Raw genomic sequence first — 13,600 nt, forward strand, 5'->3', positions numbered from 1 at the left:
TACTTCAAAGACAATGCAGATTAAACAAACGTCAGGAAAAAATGGGTCGTAAACAAATTCTTGGTAAGCGATCGAGAACTGAAGTTCAATATGATCATTAATCACTTGAGAAAAATTCGGAAAACCAGTTGAATACCTCGGATGACCAGAAAGATAGCAAACTGAATGGTATTTCTGTGAAAGTTTGTAAAGAGACTTACTACGACTTTGACTTTGCGTGGAAAATTTTCAATTTTACGTATCAACAATTATCGGATAGTCAGAAGATGTTTGAGCACGTGTACGACGCAATAACTTATTTATACAATTTAATTCATCCCGAGGCATTTGTATTACATCCTAGCATAAAACACACAAGAAAATTATTAAATTTAGTTAAATGGTACAAAGATATATCCATAAATTTTAAACATATTTTTCCAACTTATATCGGTGAACTTGATGTGGGTTATAAGAAAAAAGTTAGTGTATTGCTCACAAAATTGTTCAAGTTAATTAATAGTAATAATCGGTATTTCTTAAGCCCATTTGTAAAGAAATGTTGCAGACTGCCTGCAAAAGAAAACCCGAACATAACAAAATTAATACAGAAATTTAAAAGCAAGTCTCCCCGAAATAACAAGCTGGATATCATATATCAATTTAAAGTTCAAATTCAAGAGCTCGTAAAAAAGGTTATCAAAAATTATCATCTAGATTTAGGTTTCGTGTACATCGAAAAATTTACTTTTGACAATCTTTAATTGTTATCTTAATTAATCTGAGTGAGTTATAATGATAAAAATACATCTAAATATTGAAATACATGTTAAATTATTATACAAAAGAGTTATTACTATATTCAGACCCATTAATTCACTCATGACTCACTCTACATGTCGTGTTATTATAATATATAATTAATAACATAATAAAATAACAAATATATAAATAACTAAACCCTACTTATCCTAATGACTCGCACCAGTAAGTTATACCTAAAATTTAAATATTAAAATGTAAGTTAATTTTTGTATTTAAGTCTGGCCCACAATATCTCGTAACCCTACTACACGGAAAAAACTAAATAGTTGATATTTTAGTTGGGACAACCATAATTATATTATATTATTATTACTATTATTATATTATCGAACCAACTAAAATTTATGATTTATTTAGGGCCCAATAAGTTTTTAGTTGGGAGTACTAAACTAAATACAGACAAAAAGGTGCGATCGGAAACATCCGTCTTTCCCCGTGGAATTGCTGTGATTCTTTCAATAATAGCTGCTTAAAGTTTTCCCGATAAAAACCCTATGAGATATTGAGTAGATGACTTTAAAAAAATACGCTGTAGGTTAGGTAAATCTTACTGAAATCTAAAACCCTTTATTTTTACCTATTTTTCTGGATTAAGAGTTACAATTAGTATATTTTGACATTAACGAAGTTTCTAACTTACGGTTTAATGTGAATATGTACTATGACAGCAAGTTTGCAGATATTGCTCTCTTGTACAGAATATTATCTGAAATATATATGGTTATTAGATTTAAAAAATAAAATTATGATTGTTAATATTTTTAACTTAACTATGTACTATATAATAAAATTATTCAATTAATTTTAAGCTTGTGTTTTAAGCTCAACCCCTTGTGTAAACTGTAAAAAAAAAATATTTTGTACATTTTGGAATGGAGACAAGGATATCAATTTGAAGAGGCAATACATTACTACTTGCATTGAAGAAAAATGTATGGATAGAAAACTAGAACTTGATGGAAGTTGTGCCAGTGTAAGACAAAAGAGTTTAGTTTATTCATTTAAAATTGAAAATTTGAACACAGAAATAAAGTTTTTCAGCCGAGTCTGCAACCATGAAAGAGCATTTTCATGTCTCGTTGAAGTGCCGAATAAATTTAGATTAGTTGTGGAATTATAATTAAAAAAAAAAAATTACACGGAGCTTCCAGTTACAGCATAAGCCAAGGAGATTAAAAAACTATGTATGTACAATCAAGTTTCTAGCTAAAATTGTAGTGTTTATTATTTGGCCAAAAGTAACTTAACATAGTTTAATATATAGAGAATTAGACTATAGGTGGTAGTGGTGGTAATTAAATTGCATTGTGTGTGTTTAAGCGGGTCATACATATAAAAGAAACAGAATTTAATATTGAATAATTAACTATATGGTCAGAAAACTGTGCCAGACAGAATAGAAATTGTATGAGTTACTTTATATATCTGGCTGTTAAAAAAAAATGAAAAAATAATTAACCACAAATTTTTTTTGAGAGGTTATACTCATTTGGAAATAGACAGTGATCATTCTATTATTAAAAGAGCAAAAACAAATTGAACATACAACTATAATGACACTATGGTATTGGCAACAATTTATTAGGTCTTGCAAAAAAAAAACCCTTTTGAGGTAATAAATATGGAACTGGAAGATTTTTTGGATTTCCAATGTCTATACATTTCTAAAAATGCTCCGGTAATACATATAAGAAAAAAAGTTAAGATTTATGAAATAGTTCATATGCGTTTAGAGAAAAAAAAGGAAGAACTATTCATTTTTAAAACAGACATTGCAGAAAAATAATTTAAAACGGTTAGGTTCAGTTTGGCCAGAACATTTACCCCAAGTAACAAGTGAGCCTAAGCCTATAAGTAAATTAAAATACCCAGATTTAAAAACAGCTCTAAAAAGGGTGCCAAGAATGTTTCATAACTTTTATAAAAATATGAAATGTGATGATAAAATTGCTGATTATCCAGGATAAAACTAGTCAGTTATAAAAATGTAAACTAAATAGTCATTAATCATTATTATGTTCTTTTCTAACAAAAAATTTCCTATTTATTTTAATATATTTATTTATTTTAATGTATTATATAAATTTTAATTTTGTTAAAGTTGTTATGTTCCTTTGTTATATAATTGTATTATGTAATACTATTATATTATTATGAAATGATTATGTTTTTATAAGAGAAAAAGTTGTTTTAGTTTATAAAGTTTACTATTGAATTAAAAAAAAGTATTATAAAATGTATTTAAAATAATTTAAAACTAATTCAATGAAAGTAAATATATTGTATTAGTATTTACTAAAAATTTGTAATGAAAAATTATCAAAAATAAAGACACAGAAAACAATTTTGATTATAAGGCTTCGTTAAAAACTTTGTTTTGCCTCTCCTATAAAATTTACTTTTTGTGGCTTGCGTTAGTCGACTTCTGTGGTACAGATATAAAGGAAAGACATACCTACCCATACATACCATTTGTGATGTTTTTTAAGATTATAAAATTAATAAAATGATGCTTCAGCAATTGATATTATTTTGTTATCAGTTATAGGTGTTTAGGATGTAATGCCTAATTTAAATTTGGTTAAATTTTTTTATTGCCTTTTGTATTTCGCGCTATATTCTAGACTGCCTACGTTTTAATTCCTACATACATACTAATTCTTCAATATAATGCAGTATGGTTGGGACCTGGAGGAGGGGGTTGCTGTACCTCCTACCTCAAAATATTTTTATAAGTGGAAAAATTGATGGCCGACAAGCAAAAGAAAATCAAGTCATGAATAACTACCACTCTGAAATTTGATTCCATAATAATAGTTTGAATTAACATTAATTGAAATGTGAATCAATAAACATAGGAAAAAAATATCTTAATTTAAAATAAATGTAATAAGTAAAAATAATAAATCGCAATTAAATCATATTGCATACTCGACTAGTACACCAATATAGGAATAATTGACAAAACTTATATAATGATGAGTTTCATTAGAACAATGTTTTTGATTTTAATATTTATTAATTTAATATATTTTTTTTTAATGTAAACTTAATAATGAATGTACTCTTTGAAGGGTTAATAATACTTTTAACTGTTAACAATTCTACCAGGAAACTATTAACCACAAATGTTTAGGAATGGAAACGATACTTTATAATATATTATACATTATGTCAAAAAATAAAAATTTGTATACTGCTACTTAATTAAAACTTTTCATATTTTAATTGTATATACTAATTATCAATATTTCATCATCGAATCAACTAGTTTACAATTTGACAATAGCCAAAAATAATTTATAAAATACTAGTTATACCGTAGCTGCGTTATAACATGGAAAACCGTTCACTCGAGGCCAGTTCAACTCATTCTAAATCAAGCAACATAATAAGGTGAAAGATTGAGCAAATTTTTCTTTTTAAACTATAGACGATGTCAATCTCAAACTAATCGATAAAATAATAGATACTACGTATGTCATCGTAATTATTATAAACCTTGACACAACACCCGAAAGTGAATCAAATAAGAAAATAAAAAAATTATAGTAAGTATGAAATTATAAAGTATTTAATATACTATATAATAGCATTTTAGATAATAACAATTCAATTGTAAGAAATATAGTGTTTCAACATAATAATTAGTATGTATTTTTTTTTTGGTTACGTTGTGCACGCTTGAATGCCGACAAAATATCTAATGATATAAACAAAAAAAAATATGTTTTGGTGTGTATAAAATAACTTTGTAACTAACTATTGGTAGGTACTCACCAACGAGACGTATGGCGTTGGAGGCAATGTGACTGTACAATTCTAGCGGTATGGTCGGTCGCGTTAAGCAGTAAAATAAAATAATTAAAAATGTTAAATTAACTCGAACCGCACAAGACATAGGTAATAATAATATTTTCGTTAATAGTAATAGTATATTTTGTAAACCGTCGTCGATGAAGTGCAATGCTCGAAAACCGAATGGGAAAAGATAATAACATTGAACCTGCGCTTTGCAGTATAGGCCTGTATGGCAGGCAAGTGGCAAGCAGGTGGCTGTACAGCCCTACGGACGTTGTGGCTCTCTCCACCGAGTCATATTATTACATGGTTACCTACAAACCACACACAACCGGCGTCCGGCAGGTGGTAACATGTGAAAACTGACAAAACGACCAAGGTCTTACAATAACAAGAGCATTATTATTATAATACCAAATGTATAATACCATCGAGTATAATATATATTGTATATTATGTTATATACTCAATGATAATACTATATTTAATACCTTGGCATGTAAACAAATGTCTAAAGGTACGGTGCAAGGCGCCACAAGTCACCGTCATACAGTTTACATGTAATTTATAAGATGTAGACGTATAAGGGTCGAAGGCTGCTAGGGATGGTCCTACGGTACTTAACATATATCGATAATATCCAGTTGCAAATATCAAAATATGTGTAATCATATTTGGTTAGGTAACAAAAACTCATAAAAGCTGCAAAACGTATAGGTCTAGAGATTAACTCTGAGAAAACTGAATATATGGTAGTTCAAAGACACGAGCAAGTAGGTCGCCGCAATGAGTGCCTAGAAGTCGAAAACTACAAGTTCAAAAGAGTACAGCAGTTCGAATACCTTGGCACACTAATAACACAGCAGAATGGAATAGGTATGGAAATAAAAGCTAGAATACAAGCTGCCAATAAACGTTATTTTGATAAAGTTATTAAGATCTAGATTAGTCTCTAGAAATCGGAAGTCCCAAATATACCAGACACTTATCAAGCCAGTTGTGGCGTATGGTTTGGAAACTTGGACCTTAAGAAAAATAGACGAAAATGCACTATTAGTATTTGAAAGAAAGGTACTGAGGAAAATGTATGGACCATGTAAAGACGAATATACAGGTGAATAGAGAATACGTGAAAACAAGGAACTTCAGGATTTGTATCAAAGGCCAAGCATTAAAGAAGATATTACCAAAAGAAGACTGAAGTGGGCAGGTCATTCTTGGCGAAAAACAGGATCATTGGTAAAAATATTACAGGAGGGTGTACCACAAGGAAAACGACCACTTGGATGGCCGAGATTACGCTGGGAAGATAGGGTCAAAGAAGACATAGAGATAGTGTGACCCGGGATGGATTGGAAGGAGTTAGCATTGGACAGGGAAATTTGGAAGCAAATTTGTTGAATGGCATGGTCTCGGAGGCCGAAGTCACGGAAGAAGAATAACAACAACAAATACCGCTGACTGAGTATATGCATTGTATAATTGTATGCGAAAAAGCAAAATTGTATCCATAGCAATAGAAAAATAATCATAGTTAAGAAAGGGTTTTTAAATATCAATTTCTTTGTTATATATAACGATGCTCAAAGTTTTTTTTTGGATAATTAAGAAATTAAAAAGCATACAATACAGAGTGATCCAACTGATGTAACACTAATTGTCTCGAAAAATATTAATATTTTGAAAAAAATTGTATTTCTAATCTTTATGGTTCATATTTTTTTATTATTATTTTATTAGGGATACCAACATAATATGCAATATTTATAAAAAAAATGCACGTTTTTTATTTGTGTATGTTGTGCCGCCGACACCACGTATTATAACGGAGTAATATAATTGGATATTAAAAATATATAATTTCCATATTGTATAGTAAACATTGTTACTATGTTAATTGTGGACTTTTCAAATTACTCAACAGGATTTATTGTTAACTCACGCTATTAATAAGTAGTAATTATTATTTTTCTAAATAATTTCACTCTATCATTAGGAATAATTATACATTTTTATATTATTAATATTTAATTATTAATAACATAATACAGAGGTAAAAAAAAATATGTTTATTCTAGGCATCAGTTTTTGTGAAACAATCGTTATTTCTGTAGGGGGTGCGACTGCACCATCGCACATAGCCACGAGCCACCGACAACAGTATAAATATTATGCAAAATGTTAATGTTTTTCCAATGTGATTGAAATCGCACACTTTCATATTTATGCAAACAAGTTTTTTTTAAACATCAACATCAAAATGTCAATAAACTATAAAGTACACATAAATACTCACTTTTAAAAGAAGCATACCGATTCAAGTATAGATAATGCTAGTTATAATAAAAATAATTGCCGGTATACAATTAAGTTACCATAACAAAGAATTGCAAACAGGTGTATAATAATTGCTATTATTTACCTGTAACATTTGACAGACAACCACTGACTTCATAGATTAATTTTTATAGTAGAAACCCCCCAAAAAAATGTACAGTATATAAAGTATCATTCTTTTTAAAATGTCTTAAATGAAACTATTCTTTTAATAATAATAAACGTATCACCATGATTTAAAAAAAAGAAGAAAGGGGTTATATAAAATTCAACATAATATTCTCAGGAAAGTTGATTTGCAGTATAGAAATTGGTTAGTGTGAGTTAAATTGGCAAAACAGATTTGACTTTGAAATGTTGTGTATCAGTCATACAACAAAAAAATCACATAAATGGACATAATTCCTAAGCTATTGGTCCTAGAGGACTGGGACCTGTTTTAAAATAATAATGATGTTACTAATTTTATGAACAAGATTGATGTATGTATAATTAATTCTACTAAAAAAATTACTAGAAAATATAATTCCTTTAACTATAAATTAAAACCATGGAGAACAAAAGGAATCATTGTTTCTATCAGGCACAAAGAAAAAATGTATGGTCAAAAAGTTAAAAATCCAAATAATATTACATTAATTTCTAAGTATAACAAATTTAGAAATTTACTAAACATTTTGATTAAGAAAGCTAAAAGTATTTATTATCATAATAAAATATACAAAAATAAATGCAATGTTAAAAAACTTTGGGAAACAATTAAATATGTAACTAATAACACATCAAATAATTCCAAAAATACAGTACATTCTTTAATAAGCAATGAGGGCTCTAAGATATTTGATAATAAAATTATTCCTAATATTTTTAATGATTTCTTTTCCCGATAGGGAAGAATATCTATGATAATATTTTAAATAAAAATTATATTAAAGATAATTTTCAGGATTTAAATAAGGGGTGTTATGTCTATGATAGTATATATTTTACTCCTATCACTTGTGAAGTTTATACTTAAAATTAAGAATCATTGTTCTTTTTATGAAAACAATTTATCAAATAAGGTATTAAAAATGACTGCTACATCTATTTCTAACCCTTTGGAAATTATATTTAATTAAGTGATTGAGTTAGGTATATTCCCTCATGCCTTCAAAAAAGCAGTGGTTATCCTATTATTTAAATCAGGTGATAAATGCTTACCTGAGAATTATAGACCAATATCTATAACCCTATCAATTTCAAAAATCTTAGAAAAATGTATTAAAGCCAGACTGGTTAATTTTTTAAATAAACAAAATTTTTTTTCTTGTAGACAGTTTGGTTTTAGGGAGGGAATGTCTACTAATGACGCTTTATTTCATATTACTCGTTACATTTATGAAAATGTTGATAAAATTAATTATGTAATAGGTGTTTTTCTTGATATCAAAAAAGCTTTTGACACTGTAAATCTAGATCTATTAAATAGAAAATTACACTATGCTGGGATAAGAGGTAATATTTTAAAGTTAATCAAGTTATACTTAAGTGATAGAACTCAAATTGTAAGGGTTAATGGTGAATGTAGTAATGTAAATAATATTTCAATTGGTGTTCCGCAGGGTTCTGTCTTAGGCCCTTTAATATTCAATATTTATGTTAATGGCCTTCTTAATGTTTCTATAAAAGGTGATATTTATAGTTTTGCTGATGATACGGTTATGCTTTTTAATAATAAAAGTATTGATGTTCTATTTTATGAGGTTAATATTTCATTAGATAGTGTTCAGAGTTGGTATGATAATAATTGTTTAGAGTTAAACCTAAAAAAGTCTTATTATAAAGTATTTAATCTTAGATCAAATTCAACTACCTTACATAATCTTTTCATTTGTCCACATTCCTTAAACTGTAAAAATAAAATTGTGTCCTGTAATTGTCAACATATTCAAAGAGTAAATCATATTAAATATTTAGGGTTAATATTTGATGAAAAACTAAAATGGAGTTATCATGTGGATAAATTGGTTAACACTATCAGGAAATTATTTTATAACTTTAAAGGCTTAAAAGATATTTTAGATATTAATCACTCGAGAATTATTTAAATGTCATTAGTTCAATCTTTAGTTTACTATGGATTGCCCTTTTGGGGTGGTACCTATGAATATTATTTGACTCCTTTAAATACAACTATTAATAGTTTAATAAAAGTTATTATCTCGAAGCCGTTTCTATATCCAACAAATCAGTTATACATTGACTTTAATGTACAACGTATATCCATGTTATATTATAAATCTTTGCTTTTACTTGTATATAAATATAGACATTGTTTGAATACCATAGAGCATAATTATAATACTAGAAATAAATGTCATTCTAATCTTAATTCTATTAAATGCTATAAGACTGTAACCTCTCAGAGTCCTATTTACAAATGTACATTGTTGTGTCATAAATTAAATTTAAATCTTTTTAACTTCAATAATATTAAATCTTTACAATTATATATTAAGCTTAACCAGTTTAATTATGTTACACTTAATTATGAAATTAAGTGTTTATTAAATTTTAAGTCATTTCGTTTCTATATTATAATGTTAAAAGAAACTCTCACTTCTTAGCACAAGCTTTTAGCTTTTTAGATGTGAGTCAATATAATTTATTCTTATTTTGTACTATATTACTTCTTAGTTGTACCGAAAATTTTATATTGGCAAAATACTTATTATTATTATTATATCACTTACCTAAGGGTTGTACAGTATTTATAATCAATAAATGCCATGTAAAAAAATATATTAGATACATAAGATTAAGACGATGACATAACATAGATATAAACCAATTATTGCTAGACACACCGTATTAGAGCGATTTTTACAACATGTACCTAATAAACGATGTCGTGTAGATATCAAACGATACCTCCATGCATCGTTATCACAAATTATCAATCTTCTGGTACACGATTTAGAATTCTGTGATATCGTATAATAAACACAATATCGTGATAGCAACCCACGGTCGACGATACCAACCCACGGTGGTCCGAGACATTTCGCACCCGCTATGTAGATGCCCGAAATTTAGTTAAAAAAAAAAAAAAAAAAAAAAGCGGGTAAAAGAATAGGCGGTAGACACGGCGGTGGCGATGGACGACGAACGGGTCGGTGTAGCGTTAGGCACAGTGTGAAACGTATTTTTGGCGCGCGCGGGAAGTAGTCGGCGGCGACGGCGGCCGCGTTATAGTCGATATGAGCACAGATTATATGAAAACAGATTGTCCACTCTCGATGTAAACAAAAAATGAGCTGATAAGCACTCCGCCGAAACCAGTGTGACCATGTCAGCCGGAACGAAATTATCGAACTTGTATTTACCACAAATTATATGATTATTTCATATAATCTCATATAATTTCATATAATCACAAATTATATGATTATTTCATATAATCTGTGTATTTATCATATTAAATGTTAAAAAAATAATAAATGTTATATCGGTAATAATATTGATCCCGTCGATAACACTCTATCATTATCTCAAAGACATTTCATTACTAACACTGATATATATATATCAGTGTTGGAAAGATTGCATTTATTGGATTTCATTCCTTTTTAGAGGAATGCAATCATGAATGTATTACATTTAGTTTTAAGGAATGAGGAATGGGAATTAATTAACCTTATGTCGGAATGTGAATGAATTCTAAAAAAAGAAACACTTCATGGCAATTTAGTAATTTTTAATTGACTGTAATTTACTAATTTATATTTAATTTATGATATATTTTATACATTTTTTCATAGCAAATGAACAGATTGATGAACAATAAATAATCAATTATTAACATTTTTTAAACAGTTTTAAAGGAATTAATTTTCTGAAAAAACGAATGTCTTACATCAGATGAATCACCTGTAGTTTATACAAGGTGATCTTTTGGTTGACATTATTATTCTGACCAAAAAAAATTAAAATTATTAAAACATATTTTTATATTTAAATTTGTTTTCATTCATAATACTTAAAATAGCATCTAAGTCTTTTATACAGTTTGCATTTTCAGAATAATGGAAATGGTTCTGGCAAAACATTTTTTTTAAACGACCAAAAATGGACTGGTGTCGAATTTATATTACTCCCATTTCCCACCCCCTAGGATGGTTACAAGTTTTTTTTGTTTTTAAGCCATAATTTTGGGACCTTTAAGTTGAAAATTTGTCAGTTGTTAGTACTCATATGTATCCGTAACATGTTAAACGGAAAACAATTCGGCACTTCAGTTTTTTATACTATTTTACTAACAATTATACTATTTTATTTATGTGAACTTTGTGATTTATTAATTTTTACTAATTATTTCATGATCATTATTTTTTATTTATTTTAACCTATTAGCAGGCGCGTATGCGCATTTTGTACGCCAAATATACTTTTAAAGGCACGACTTTTATCTGAGTAGCCTATAGAATTAGAGTAAATAAAAAATTAGTTATATTAAAACACGTATAACTAGGTATATAAATATGCAATACTTTTTTATAATAATTTGTATTATTTTATTTATAATTATTTTTTGTTTATTATTTTTGAATTGATATTATTTTTACAATAACAATGTAATTAAATACTGCGTGTCAATACTATTCATAGTTGATTAATGCTCTGTCAGTTGTCATGCCCTATGGTGGACAGCTTACTATTTCTCTATGTTAGAAATAATTAAAATTGTATATTAATAAGTATGGATATGTTATGTTTATTGTTTATAACGCATTATATTTTTACTTATTGGGAATTTTAAAATGTCTTATTATTTATTAATTGTAATTTATTATTGAAATTAAAATTATTGCCCTTGGATAAGTCATACTATATAGTGCGTAAGATAATATAATACAACTGTAATTGTAAGAATAATATTATTAAATTATTATTATTATCATTATGGTTATTAATATTTATAAAATGTTTGGTAAATACAAGAGAAACATTCTGTTTCACTCAATTATTTAACAAATGCGAAAGCCCGCGAACACGTTTAAAAACAAATTCCCTTCAGACGGTCATACTGATTTTGGCGGGCCAATCATAGAGCCTTATTTGCAATCCTATTGTTAAAGGCCCGAGTGAACAATCTGTTTTCATATAATCTGTGATATGAGTTTGTTAGGTTGTAGAACGCGGTGTGTAAAGGAATTATTATTTTCTATACTCTGCGCCATGAGAGAAGTAACCCGTTTCGCGCATCACGACTGTCCCGAGGCCCCATTTCCCCCACTTTGTGCCATTCGGTGTCGCGCTGAGGCGTGCATACAGCGCGAAACAGACGATATACAGAGTGATTGTGTATAGAGTATATTATTTATTATAATTTATAAATATTTATATTTATAAATTAACATAATTTATTATATTATTATTTTATTTATTATAATAATATAATATGTTATTATTATAACATATTTTTACAACCAGGTCAAGTGAGGTCAGAGGTTTTTGTGTACAGGCAAAGGAAAGCCGCGTCCCGACTTTTGGTGTACAGGCAAAGAAATGACGCATCCCAAACCTTCGTGTATAACCTAATTATATAAATTAAAACTAAAGAATATTTAAATTAAATATGAATTTAATATTTATTATAAAATATATAATATATTATTTATTATTATATTATTATTATAATAATAATATAATAATGTAATAATTCAACAGTAAACGCAAGCGCGTGGTTCAAAGACGTAAGACGTGAGTCTTATGACTTATGACACACTGTATCGAGTTTACGTTATAATACACCCTATATATGCAGCGCCGCCGCCGCCGCCGACCGTGGGTGTGGCCTATCGGTGGCGATGCGCGGAATCGGACGCGTTTCGGTCGAGCAACGGGTTACTTCTCTCATGGCGCAGAGTATATCCGGTTTGTCCGACGGGAGGGATGGACGCGTTACTAAAAAAAAAAAAATAAAAAACCCCGTAGATTGTGGCGCGTCGTTTAAAACTATATTATCTGAAAGTAGGTAGATACGGGCTCCGCACGTTTCCGCGGCACTGAATTTAAAACACACGGACAGTGACGATATCAATAGGTTCTGATAAGTTTGTGAAAACTGAAAACTAAATAATATAACAATTAATAATATATCACTTGCTAATGTGAAATGGCCATTGTTGAGCTGGCGTTTGTATTTTGTGTATCGAATAGCCTATGTACGATTAATTATAAAAGTCAAATTTTTTTTTGAAATTTTAGGAAAATATGAAAAAACCCGTTTAATAAAATGTCCAAAACAAACGGTCTTTACCTACAAATTGCAATTTTTTTTACATACATATATAGCTAATTTAAGTGTTATCTATAGCTAATATTGTTTTCCCGTTTTTTTTCTAATTTGTGTAGTAATTTTATAAATTTTTAGTAATATAATGTGAATAAATTCGATGAATGTACAAATAAAACACACGTGTACAGACCAACGACAAACATAATAAATGATACAAAAGACGATAACGCACACGGCGTCAAAACAAAAGGCGGTCGTCGGTCGGTGATATTGTCTATACAAATTAAAAACCCCAGATATTAATAACTTAAATAGGGTACAACACTACGAATAATAATAATATTATAACGGGAGACGAGACCGTGTATCAAAATA

Source organism: Adelges cooleyi, unplaced genomic scaffold (assembly GCF_023614345.1).
Source record: "Adelges cooleyi isolate 19-005CV unplaced genomic scaffold, UGA_ACOO_1.1 ACOO_flye_CR_arks_rails_tigmint_CR_PRNA_121, whole genome shotgun sequence".
Classification (NCBI taxonomy): domain Eukaryota; kingdom Metazoa; phylum Arthropoda; class Insecta; order Hemiptera; family Adelgidae; genus Adelges; species Adelges cooleyi.